Source organism: Schistocerca gregaria, chromosome 7 (assembly GCF_023897955.1).
Source record: "Schistocerca gregaria isolate iqSchGreg1 chromosome 7, iqSchGreg1.2, whole genome shotgun sequence".
In the NCBI taxonomy this organism is placed as follows: Eukaryota; Metazoa; Arthropoda; class Insecta; order Orthoptera; family Acrididae; genus Schistocerca; species Schistocerca gregaria.
In genome coordinates, this window is record NC_064926.1 from 108,180,657 (window position 1) to 108,192,752 (window position 12,096).

At 50.3% G+C, this 12,096-nt stretch overlaps 7 non-coding genes across 7 annotated transcripts; all 7 read right to left on the bottom strand.

The window, feature by feature from the left end:
- Positions 1-488: 488 nt before the first annotated feature.
- On the bottom strand, positions 489-572 carry Trnal-uaa (transfer RNA leucine (anticodon UAA)). Its single transcript has one exon. It is a non-coding gene; the product is annotated as a tRNA-Leu (tRNA).
- Positions 573-2,325: 1,753 nt separating this feature from the next.
- Trnal-uaa (transfer RNA leucine (anticodon UAA)) lies at positions 2,326-2,409 on the bottom strand. The gene has a single exon. It is a non-coding gene; the product is annotated as a tRNA-Leu (tRNA).
- Positions 2,410-4,162: 1,753 nt separating this feature from the next.
- Trnal-uaa (transfer RNA leucine (anticodon UAA)) lies at positions 4,163-4,246 on the bottom strand. Its single transcript has one exon. It is a non-coding gene; the product is annotated as a tRNA-Leu (tRNA).
- A 1,753-nt stretch (positions 4,247-5,999) lies between these two features.
- Positions 6,000-6,083, bottom strand: Trnal-uaa (transfer RNA leucine (anticodon UAA)). The gene has a single exon. It is a non-coding gene; the product is annotated as a tRNA-Leu (tRNA).
- A 1,753-nt stretch (positions 6,084-7,836) lies between these two features.
- Positions 7,837-7,920, bottom strand: Trnal-uaa (transfer RNA leucine (anticodon UAA)). Its single transcript has one exon. It is a non-coding gene; the product is annotated as a tRNA-Leu (tRNA).
- Positions 7,921-9,685: 1,765 nt separating this feature from the next.
- On the bottom strand, positions 9,686-9,769 carry Trnal-uaa (transfer RNA leucine (anticodon UAA)). Its single transcript has one exon. It is a non-coding gene; the product is annotated as a tRNA-Leu (tRNA).
- A 1,753-nt stretch (positions 9,770-11,522) lies between these two features.
- Positions 11,523-11,606, bottom strand: Trnal-uaa (transfer RNA leucine (anticodon UAA)). Its single transcript has one exon. It is a non-coding gene; the product is annotated as a tRNA-Leu (tRNA).
- Between the last annotated feature and the right edge of the window lie 490 nt (positions 11,607-12,096).

The window sequence follows — 12,096 nt, forward strand, 5'->3', positions numbered from 1 at the left end:
GCCTTAGTCCTTGTACAGATCACTTGGGATTTGCCTTTTAGGGAAACAAAATGGAATAGCCCTTGGTGGGATCGAACCCACAGCCCCCTCGTTATTAGCATAATAACAGTCTAACTTGGTGAGCTTATTGCCCGCGCAATACGGCCGCTTCAGGACTCCACTACCCCAACCGCCGTTTCATCTATCTTTATTAAGGCCCTGCCATTCATTGAACCACGTACGTGTCACTGTTGACTCATTTTCGCCTGTCGCTTCGAGCCCAGAGCCACAACACAACGACCACGGAAACGTCCGTGAGAAGAGCTAAAACTCGACACAGGAAAAGTATGTTCCGCTATTTCTTTTTGACTGCTCAGCCTATGGGACGTGAGACGCCAGCACTGCTGCCACTGTCTTCCCTAGCAAAACCTCCATGGCGTGTTTCTGCGTAATTTACTTGTTCTACAACATGAATGGAGTAGGTTAGTTTCTGAATGATTAAAATGCATTGTCAGATGTGGGGTTCGAACCCACGCTCCCTTTCGGGAACCAGAGCTTAAATCTGGCGCCTTAGACCGCTCGGCCAATCTGACGTGTGAGACAACAGCCCCAGTGACTTCCGTCTCTAGCATTATCTCAAGAACCTGACTGCGAAATCTGTTTCTTTTTTCGGTAGGACGGAATTATGTCAGTCTTACAATATTTAAGGCGCAATGTCAGATGTGGCGTAGGAAACGCATCCCGCGCTCTTCCGTCGTATCCAGTTTGAACTGTAACCAGCACAACTGTATTTAGTAATAGGATAATTTCCACATTGACGCAAAAGAAAGCAGATATTAGCAAACGGCATCTAAGGCCGTTTCCTAGCAACAGCCACGCTGTGCATTACGTACTCGTGGGAAGCCAATGAAATACTTCGTGTGAGGATCGAACTGTCACCTTCACTTTACAATACTTAGGCACTGCCCCGGCGGTACCGACGCATACGTACTGAAACGTCTTTGGATCGTCAGTGAGTACTTCATATTAGAAATTTCGTGTTGGCCCTGATGTGCATTAAAGGGCAGATTTCTTCAGTGGAAGTCAGTTCTGCGCCTAGTCACAGTATATCGCCCTAGCAGCACCAGGAAAACGGGTTCAGATGTGTTCGCCTTCCACTCGGCGTTGAGCGCCTACAGCGAGATAGCCTTCGTCCTCTGGCGCCAGGAGGGAAGGCGACACATCACGGCGCAAACAGCTTGTAGGGGAAGGCAGTGGTGGTGTGTCGGTCAGCGTGGTTGCTTCCCAAGTAGCTGATCCGGGTTCGAAACCCGGACACCACACGGAAGTTGTCTCCTTTACTCAGGAGAGTGTGTTCAACGCTACTTGATCTTCGAATTTCCGAACAGTTGTGGTACGAATGGTTTTCCTCCACCCCTCGTCTCGCTCCGCGAAGGCTAGTGCGGATTACGATTCACAGCATCGTGTGTCCTCATGTGTCGACTTGTCTCGACTTTGCTCGGCTGACGCTTGCAAATGGCCGTATATGTAGAGGACTGGCGCTAGAAACGACTGGGAGACGCCAAATCGACAAACACACAACGGACTCTTTCATTTGACAGTGGCCGCAGGTTCGCCCCTGTGCGTACCGAGAAGCAAGAGAGGTGTCAGCGTGCTGGACCGCAGGATTTCCGCGCAGCAGACTCAAAAACTAAGGAAAAAGGCAAAACTGAAGAAACCAATAGCTCGCGGACTTCCTAGCTGGTCACCCACCTGAGTACTAACCACGCCCAACGCTGTCGAATTTCGGTGATCGGGCATGGACCCGTGTCTTTGGCGTGGCATACAAGTTGGCGAGAACGTCGCCAGACGGGCGGACGCCTTAGTCCTTGTACAGATCACTTGGGATTTGCCTTTTAGGGAAACAAAATGGAATAGCCCTTGGTGGGATCGAACCCACAGCCCCCTCGTTATTAGCATAATAACAGTCTAACTTGGTGAGCTTATTGCCCGCGCAATACGGCCGTTTCAGGACTCCACTACCCCAACCGCCGTTTCATCTATCTTTATTAAGGCCCTGCCATTCATTGAAACACGTACGTGTCACTGTTGACTCATTTTCGCCTGTCGCTTCGAGCCCAGAGCCACAACACAACGACCACGGAAACGTCCGTGAGAAGAGCTAAAACTCGACACAGGAAAAGTATGTTCCGCTATTTCTTTTTGACTGCTCAGCCTATGGGACGTGAGACGCCAGCACTGCTGCCACTGTCTTCCCTAGCAAAACCTCCATGGCGTGTTTCTGCGTAATTTACTTGTTCTACAACATGAATGGAGTAGGTTAGTTTCTGAATGATTAAAATGCATTGTCAGATGTGGGGTTCGAACCCACGCTAACTTTCGGGAACCAGAGCTTAAATCTGGCGCCTTAGACCGCTCGGCCAATCTGACGTGTGAGACAACAGCACCAGTGACTTCCGTCTCTAGCATTATCTCAAGAACCTGACTGCGAAATCTGTTTCTTTTTTCGGTAGGACGGAATTATGTCAGTCTTACAATATTTAAGGCGCAATGTCAGATGTGGCGTAGGAAACGCATCCCGCGCTCTTCCGTCGTATCCAGTTTGAACTGTAACCAGCACAACTGTATTTAGTAATAGGATAATTTCCACATTGACGCAAAAGAAAGCAGATATTAGCAAACGGCATCTAAGGCCGTTTCCTAGCAACAGCCACGCTGTGCATTACGTACTCGTGGGAAGCCAATGAAATACTTCGTGTGAGGATCGAACTGTCACCTTCACTTTACAATACTTAGGCACTGCCCCGGCGGTACCGACGCATACGTACTGAAACGTCTTTGGATCGTCAGTGAGTACTTCATATTAGAAATTTCGTGTTGGCCCTGATGTGCATTAAAGGGCAGATTTCTTCAGTGGAAGTCAGTTCTGCGCCTAGTCACAGTATATCGCCCTAGCAGCACCAGGAAAACGGGTTCAGATGTGTTCGCCTTCCACTCGGCGTTGAGCGCCTACAGCGAGATAGCCTTCGTCCTCTGGCGCCAGGAGGGAAGGCGACACATCACGGCGCAAACAGCTTGTAGGGGAAGGCAGTGGTGGTGTGTCGGTCAGCGTGGTTGCTTCCCAAGTAGCTGATACGGGTTCGAAACCCGGACACCACACGGAAGTTGTCTCCTTTACTCAGGAGAGTGTGTTCAACGCTACTTGATCTTCGAATTTCCGAACAGTTGTGGTACGAATGGTTTTCCTCCACCCCTCGTCTCGCTCCGCGAAGGCTAGTGTGGATTACGATTCACAGCAACGTGTGTCCTCATGTGTCGACTTGTCTCGACTTTGCTCGGCTGACGCTTGCAAATGGCCGTATATGTAGAGGACTGGCGCTAGAAACGACTGGGAGACGCCAAATCGACAAACACACAACGGACTCTTTCATTTGACAGTGGCCGCAGGTTCGCCCCTGTGCGTACCGAGAAGCAAGAGAGGTGTCAGCGTGCTGGACCGCAGGATTTCCGCGCAGCAGACTCAAAAACTAAGGAAAAAGGCAAAACTGAAGAAACCAATAGCTCGCGGACTTCCTAGCTGGTCACCCACCTGAGTACTAACCACGCCCAACGCTGTCGAATTTCGGTGATCGGGCATGGACCCGTGTCTTTGGCGTGGCATACAAGTTGGCGAGAACGTCGCCAGACGGGCGGACGCCTTAGTCCTTGTACAGATCACTTGGGATTTGCCTTTTAGGGAAACAAAATGGAATAGCCCTTGGTGGGATCGAACCCACAGCCCCCTCGTTATTAGCATAATAACAGTCTAACTTGGTGAGCTTATTGCCCGCGCAATACGGCCGCTTCAGGACTCCACTACCCCAACCGCCGTTTCATCTATCTTTATTAAGGCCCTGCCACTCATTGAAACACGTACGTGTCACTGTTGACTCATTTTCGCCTGTCGCTTCGAGCCCAGAGCCACAACACAACGACCACGGAAACGTCCGTGAGAAGAGCTAAAACTCGACACAGGAAAAGTATGTTCCGCTATTTCTTTTTGACTGCTCAGCCTATGGGACGTGAGACGCCAGCACTGCTGCCACTGTCTTCCCTAGCAAAACCTCCATGGCGTGTTTCTGCGTAATTTACTTGTTCTACAACATGAATGGAGTAGGTTAGTTTCTGAATGATTAAAGTCCATTGACAGATGTGGGGTTCGAACCCACGCTCCCTTTCGGGAACCAGAGCTTAAATCTGGCGCCTTAGACCGCTCGGCCAATCTGACGTGTGAGACAACAGCCCCAGTGACTTCCGTCTCTAGCATTATCTCAAGAACCTGACTGCGAAATCTGTTTCTTTTTTCGGTAGGACGGAATTATGTCAGTCTTACAATATTTAAGGCGCAATGTCAGATGTGGCGTAGGAAACGCATCCCGCGCTCTTCCGTCGTATCCAGTTTGAACTGTAACCAGCACAACTGTATTTAGTAATAGGATAATTTCCACATTGACGCAAAAGAAAGCAGATATTAGCAAACGGCATCTAAGGCCGTTTCCTAGCAACAGCCACGCTGTGCATTACGTACTCGTGGGAAGCCAATGAAATACTTCGTGTGAGGATCGAACTGTCACCTTCACTTTACAATACTTAGGCACTGCCCCGGCGGTACCGACGCATACGTACTGAAACGTCTTTGGATCGTCAGTGAGTACTTCATATTAGAAATTTCGTGTTGGCCCTGATGTGCATTAAAGGGCAGATTTCTTCAGTGGAAGTCAGTTCTGCGCCTAGTCACAGTATATCGCCCTAGCAGCACCAGGAAAACGGGTTCAGATGTGTTCGCCTTCCACTCGGCGTTGAGCGCCTACAGCGAGATAGCCTTCGTCCTCTGGCGCCAGGAGGGAAGGCGACACATCACGGCGCAAACAGCTTGTAGGGGAAGGCAGTGGTGGTGTGTCGGTCAGCGTGGTTGCTTCCCAAGTAGCTGATCCGGGTTCGAAACCCGGACACCACACGGAAGTTGTCTCCTTTATTCAGGAGAGTGTGTTCAACGCTACTTGATCTTCGAATTTCCGAACAGTTGTGGTACGAATGGTTTTCCTCCACCCCTCGTCTCGCTCCGCGAAGGCTAGTGCGGATTACGATTCACAGCATCGTGTGTCCTCATGTGTCGACTTGTCTCGACTTTGCTCGGCTGACGCTTGCAAATGGCCGTATATGTAGAGGACTGGCGCTAGAAACGACTGGGAGACGCCAAATCGACAAACACACAACGGACTCTTTCATTTGACAGTGGCCGCAGGTTCGCCCCTGTGCGTACCGAGAAGCAAGAGAGGTGTCAGCGTGCTGGACCGCAGGATTTCCGCGCAGCAGACTCAAAAACTAAGGAAAAAGGCAAAACTGAAGAAACCAATAGCTCGCGGACTTCCTAGCTGGTCACCCACCTGAGTACTAACCACGCCCAACGCTGTCGAATTTCGGTGATCGGGCATGGACCCGTGTCTTTGGCGTGGCATACAAGTTGGCGAGAACGTCGCCAGACGGGCGGACGCCTTAGTCCTTGTACAGATCACTTGGGATTTGCCTTTTAGGGAAACAAAATGGAATAGCCCTTGGTGGGATCGAACCCACAGCCCCCTCGTTATTAGCATAATAACAGTCTAACTTGGTGAGCTTATTGCCCGCGCAATACGGCCGCTTCAGGACTCCACTACCGCAACCGCCGTTTCATCTATCTTTATTAAGGCCCTGCCATTCATTGAAACACGTACGTGTCACTGTTGACTCATTTTCGCCTGTCGCTTCGAGCCCAGAGCCACAACACAACGACCACGGAAACGTCCGTGAGAAGAGCTAAAACTCGACACAGGAAAAGTATGTTCCGCTATTTCTTTTTGACTGCTCAGCCTATGGGACGTGAGACGCCAGCACTGCTGCCACTGTCTTCCCTAGCAAAACCTCCATGGCGTGTTTCTGCGTAATTTACTTGTTCTACAACATGAATGGAGTAGGTTAGTTTCTGAATGATTAAAATGCATTGTCAGATGTGGGGTTCGAACCCACGCTCCCTTTCGGGAACCAGAGCTTAAACCTGGCGCCTTAGACCGCTCGGCCAATCTGACGTGTGATACAACAGCCCCAGTGACTTCCGTCTCTAGCATTATCTCAAGAACCTGACTGCGAAATCTGTTTCGTTTTTCGGTAGGACGGAATTATGTCAGTCTTACAATATTTAAGGCGCAATGTCAGATGTGGCGTAGGAAACGCATCCCGCGCTCTTCCGTCGTATCCAGTTTGAACTGTAACCAGCACAACTGTATTTAGTAATAGGATAATTTCCACATTGACGCAAAAGAAAGCAGATATTAGCAAACGGCATCTAAGGCCGTTTCCTAGCAACAGCCACGCTGTGCATTACGTACTCGTGGGAAGCCAATGAAATACTTCGTGTGAGGATCGAACTGTCACCTTCACTTTACAATACTTAGGCACTGCCCCGGCGGTACCGACGCATACGTACTGAAACGTCTTTGGATCGTCAGTGAGTACTTCATATTAGAAATTTCGTGTTGGCCCTGATGTGCATTAAAGGGCAGATTTCTTCAGTGGAAGTCAGTTCTGCGCCTAGTCACAGTATATCGCCCTAGCAGCACCAGGAAAACGGGTTCAGATGTGTTCGCCTTCCACTCGGCGTTGAGCGCCTACAGCGAGATAGCCTTCGTCCTCTGGCGCCAGGAGGGAAGGCGACACATCACGGCGCAAACAGCTTGTAGGGGAAGGCAGTGGTGGTGTGTCGGTCAGCGTGGTTGCTTCCCAAGTAGCTGATCCGGGTTCGAAACCCGGACACCACACGGAAGTTGTCTCCTTTACTCAGGAGAGTGTGTTCAACGCTACTTGATCTTCGAATTTCCGAACAGTTGTGGTACGAATGGTTTTCCTCCACCCCTCGTCTCGCTCCGCGAAGGCTAGTGCGGATTACGATTCACAGCATCGTGTGTCCTCATGTGTCGACTTGTCTCGACTTTGCTCGGCTGACGCTTGCAAATGGCCGTATATGTAGAGGACTGGCGCTAGAAACGACTGGGAGACGCCAAATCGACAAACACACAACGGACTCTTTCATTTGACAGTGGCCGCAGGTTCGCCCCTGTGCGTACCGAGAAGCAAGAGAGGTGTCAGCGTGCTGGACCGCAGGATTTCCGCGCAGCAGACTCAAAAACTAAGGAAAAAGGCAAAACTGAAGAAACCAATAGCTCGCGGACTTCCTAGCTGGTCACTCACCTGAGTACTAACCACGCCCAACGCTGTCGAATTTCGGTGATCGGGCATGGACCCGTGTCTTTGGCGTGGCATACAAGTTGGCGAGAACGTCGCCAGACGGGCGGACGCCTTAGTCCTTGTACAGATCACTTGGGATTTGCCTTTTAGGGAAACAAAATGGAATAGCCCTTGGTGGGATCGAACCCACAGCCCCCTCGTTATTAGCATAATAACAGTCTAACTTGGTGAGCTTATTGCCCGCGCAATACGGCCGCTTCAGGACTCCACTACCCCAACCGCCGTTTCATCTATCTTTATTAAGGCCCTGCCATTCATTGAAACACGTACGTGTCACTGTTGACTCATTTTCGCCTGTCGCTTCGAGCCCAGAGCCACAACACAACGACCACGGAAACGTCCGTGAGAAGAGCTAAAACTCGACACAGGAAAAGTATGTTCCGCTATTTCTTTTTGACTGCTCAGCCTATGGGACGTGAGACGCCAGCACTGCTGCCACTGTCTTCCCTAGCAAAACCTCCATGGCGTGTTTCTGCGTAATTTACTTGTTCTACAACATGAATGGAGTAGGTTAGTTTCTGAATGATTAAAATGCATTGTCAGATGTGGGGTTCGAACCCACGCTCCCTTTCGGGAACCAGAGCTTAAATCTGGCGCCTTAGACCGCTCGGCCAATCTGACGTGTGAGACAACAGCCCCAGTGACTTCCGTCTCTAGCATTATCTCAAGAACCTGACTGCGAAATCTGTTTCTTTTTTCGGTAGGACGGAATTATGTCAGTCTTACAATATTTAAGGCGCAATGTCAGATGTGGCGTAGGAAACGCATCCCGCGCTCTTCCGTCGTATCCAGTTTGAACTGTAACCAGCACAACTGTATTTAGTAATAGGATAATTTCCACATTGACGCAAAAGAAAGCAGATATTAGCAAACGGCATCTAAGGCCGTTTCCTAGCAACAGCCACGCTGTGCATTACGTACTCGTGGGAAGCCAATGAAATACTTCGTGTGAGGATCGAACTGTCACCTTCACTTTACAATACTTAGGCACTGCCCCGGCGGTACCGACGCATACGTACTGAAACGTCTTTGGATCGTCAGTGAGTACTTCATATTAGAAATTTCGTGTTGGCCCTGATGTGCATTAAAGGGCAGATTTCTTCAGTGGAAGTCAGTTCTGCGCCTAGTCACAGTATATCGCCCTAGCAGCACCAGGAAAACGGGTTCAGATGTGTTCGCCTTCCACTCGGCGTTGAGCGCCTACAGCGAGATAGCCTTCGTCCTCTGGCGCCAGGAGGGAAGGCGACACATCACGGCGCAAACAGCTTGTAGGGGAAGGCAGTGGTGGTGTGTCGGTCAGCGTGGTTGCTTCCCAAGTAGCTTATCCGGGTTCGAAACCCGGACACCACACGGAAGTTGTCTCCTTTACTCAGGAGAGTGTGTTCAACGCTACTTGATCTTCGAATTTCCGAACAGTTGTGGTACGAATGGTTTTCCTCCACCCCTCGTCTCGCTCCGCGAAGGCTAGTGCGGATTACGATTCACAGCATCGTGTGTCCTCATGTGTCGACTTGTCTCGACTTTGCTCGGCTGACGCGAAAGCTGACGCTTGCAAATGGCCGTATATGTAGAGGACTGGCGCTAGAAACGACTGGGAGACGCCAAATCGACAAACACACAACGGACTCTTTCATTTGACAGTGGCCGCAGGTTCGCCCCTGTGCGTACCGAGAAGCAAGAGAGGTGTCAGCGTGCTGGACCGCAGGATTTCCGCGCAGCAGACTCAAAAACTAAGGAAAAAGGCAAAACTGAAGAAACCAATAGCTCGCGGACTTCCTAGCTGGTCACCCACCTGAGTACTAACCACGCCCAACGCTGTCGAATTTCGGTGATCGGGCATGGACCCGTGTCTTTGGCGTGGCATACAAGTTGGCGAGAACGTCGCCAGACGGGCGGACGCCTTAGTCCTTGTACAGATCACTTGGGATTTGCCTTTTAGGGAAACAAAATGGAATAGCCCTTGGTGGGATCGAACCCACAGCCCCCTCGTTATTAGCATAATAACAGTCTAACTTGGTGAGCTTATTGCCCGCGCAATACGGCCGCTTCAGGACTCCACTACCGCAACCGCCGTTTCATCTATCTTTATTAAGGCCCTGCCATTCATTGAAACACGTACGTGTCACTGTTGACTCATTTTCGCCTGTCGCTTCGAGCCCAGAGCCACAACACAACGACCACGGAAACGTCCGTGAGAAGAGCTAAAACTCGACACAGGAAAAGTATGTTCCGCTATTTCTTTTTGACTGCTCAGCCTATGGGACGTGAGACGCCAGCACTGCTGCCACTGTCTTCCCTAGCAAAACCTCCATGGCGTGTTTCTGCGTAATTTACTTGTTCTACAACATGAATGGAGTAGGTTAGTTTCTGAATGATTAAAATGCATTGTCAGATGTGGGGTTCGAACCCACGCTCCCTTTCGGGAACCAGAGCTTAAACCTGGCGCCTTAGACCGCTCGGCCAATCTGACGTGTGAGATAACAGCCCCAGTGACTTCCGTCTCTAGCATTATCTCAAGAACCTGACTGCGAAATCTGTTTCGTTTTTCGGTAGGACGGAATTATGTCAGTCTTACAATATTTAAGGCGCAATGTCAGATGTGGCGTAGGAAACGCATCCCGCGCTCTTCCGTCGTATCCAGTTTGAACTGTAACCAGCACAACTGTATTTAGTAATAGGATAATTTCCACATTGACGCAAAAGAAAGCAGATATTAGCAAACGGCATCTAAGGCCGTTTCCTAGCAACAGCCACGCTGTGCATTACGTACTCGTGGGAAGCCAATGAAATACTTCGTGTGAGGATCGAACTGTCACCTTCACTTTACAATACTTAGGCACTGCCCCGGCGGTACCGACGCATACGTACTGAAACGTCTTTGGATCGTCAGTGAGTACTTCATATTAGAAATTTCGTGTTGGCCCTGATGTGCATTAAAGGGCAGATTTCTTCAGTGGAAGTCAGTTCTGCGCCTAGTCACAGTATATCGCCCTAGCAGCACCAGGAAAACGGGTTCAGATGTGTTCGCCTTCCACTCGGCGTTGAGCGCCTACAGCGAGATAGCCTTCGTCCTCTGGCGCCAGGAGGGAAGGCGACACATCACGGCGCAAACAGCTTGTAGGGGAAGGCAGTGGTGGTGTGTCGGTCAGCGTGGTTGCTTCCCAAGTAGCTGATCCGGGTTCGAAACCCGGACACCACACGGAAGTTGTCTCCTTTACTCAGGAGAGTGTGTTCAACGCTACTTGATCTTCGAATTTCCGAACAGTTGTGGTACGAATGGTTTTCCTCCACCCCTCGTCTCGCTCCGCGAAGGCTAGTGTGGATTACGATTCACAGCAACGTGTGTCCTCATGTGTCGACTTGTCTCGACTTTGCTCGGCTGACGCTTGCAAATGGCCGTATATGTAGAGGACTGGCGCTAGAAACGACTGGGAGACGCCAAATCGACAAACACACAACGGACTCTTTCATTTGACAGTGGCCGCAGGTTCGCCCCTGTGCGTACCGAGAAGCAAGAGAGGTGTCAGCGTGCTGGACCGCAGGATTTCCGCGCAGCAGACTCAAAAACTAAGGAAAAAGGCAAAACTGAAGAAACCAATAGCTCGCGGACTTCCTAGCTGGTCACCCACCTGAGTACTAACCACGCCCAACGCTGTCGAATTTCGGTGATCGGGCATGGACCCGTGTCTTTGGCGTGGCATACAAGTTGGCGAGAACGTCGCCAGACGGGCGGACGCCTTAGTCCTTGTACAGATCACTTGGGATTTGCCTTTTAGGGAAACAAAATGGAATAGCCCTTGGTGGGATCGAACCCACAGCCCCCTCGTTATTAGCATAATAACAGTCTAACTTGGTGAGCTTATTGCCCGCGCAATACGGCCGCTTCAGGACTCCACTACCCCAACCGCCGTTTCATCTATCTTTATTAAGGCCCTGCCACTCATTGAAACACGTACGTGTCACTGTTGACTCATTTTCGCCTGTCGCTTCGAGCCCAGAGCCACAACACAACGACCACGGAAACGTCCGTGAGAAGAGCTAAAACTCGACACAGGAAAAGTATGTTCCGCTATTTCTTTTTGACTGCTCAGCCTATGGGACGTGAGACGCCAGCACTGCTGCCACTGTCTTCCCTAGCAAAACCTCCATGGCGTGTTTCTGCGTAATTTACTTGTTCTACAACATGAATGGAGTAGGTTAGTTTCTGAATGATTAAAGTCCATTGACAGATGTGGGGTTCGAACCCACGCTCCCTTTCGGGAACCAGAGCTTAAATCTGGCGCCTTAGACCGCTCGGCCAATCTGACGTGTGAGACAACAGCCCCAGTGACTTCCGTCTCTAGCATTATCTCAAGAACCTGACTGCGAAATCTGTTTCTTTTTTCGGTAGGACGGAATTATGTCAGTCTTACAATATTTAAGGCGCAATGTCAGATGTGGCGTAGGAAACGCATCCCGCGCTCTTCCGTCGTATCCAGTTTGAACTGTAACCAGCACAACTGTATTTAGTAATAGGATAATTTCCACATTGACGCAAAAGAAAGCAGATATTAGCAAACGGCATCTAAGGCCGTTTCCTAGCAACAGCCACGCTGTGCATTACGTACTCGTGGGAAGCCAATGAAATACTTCGTGTGAGGATCGAACTGTCACCTTCACTTTACAATACTTAGGCACTGCCCCGGCGGTACCGACGCATACGTACTGAAACGTCTTTGGATCGTCAGTGAGTACTTCATATTAGAAATTTCGTGTTGGCCCTGATGTGCATTAAAGGGCAGATTTCTTCAGTGGAAG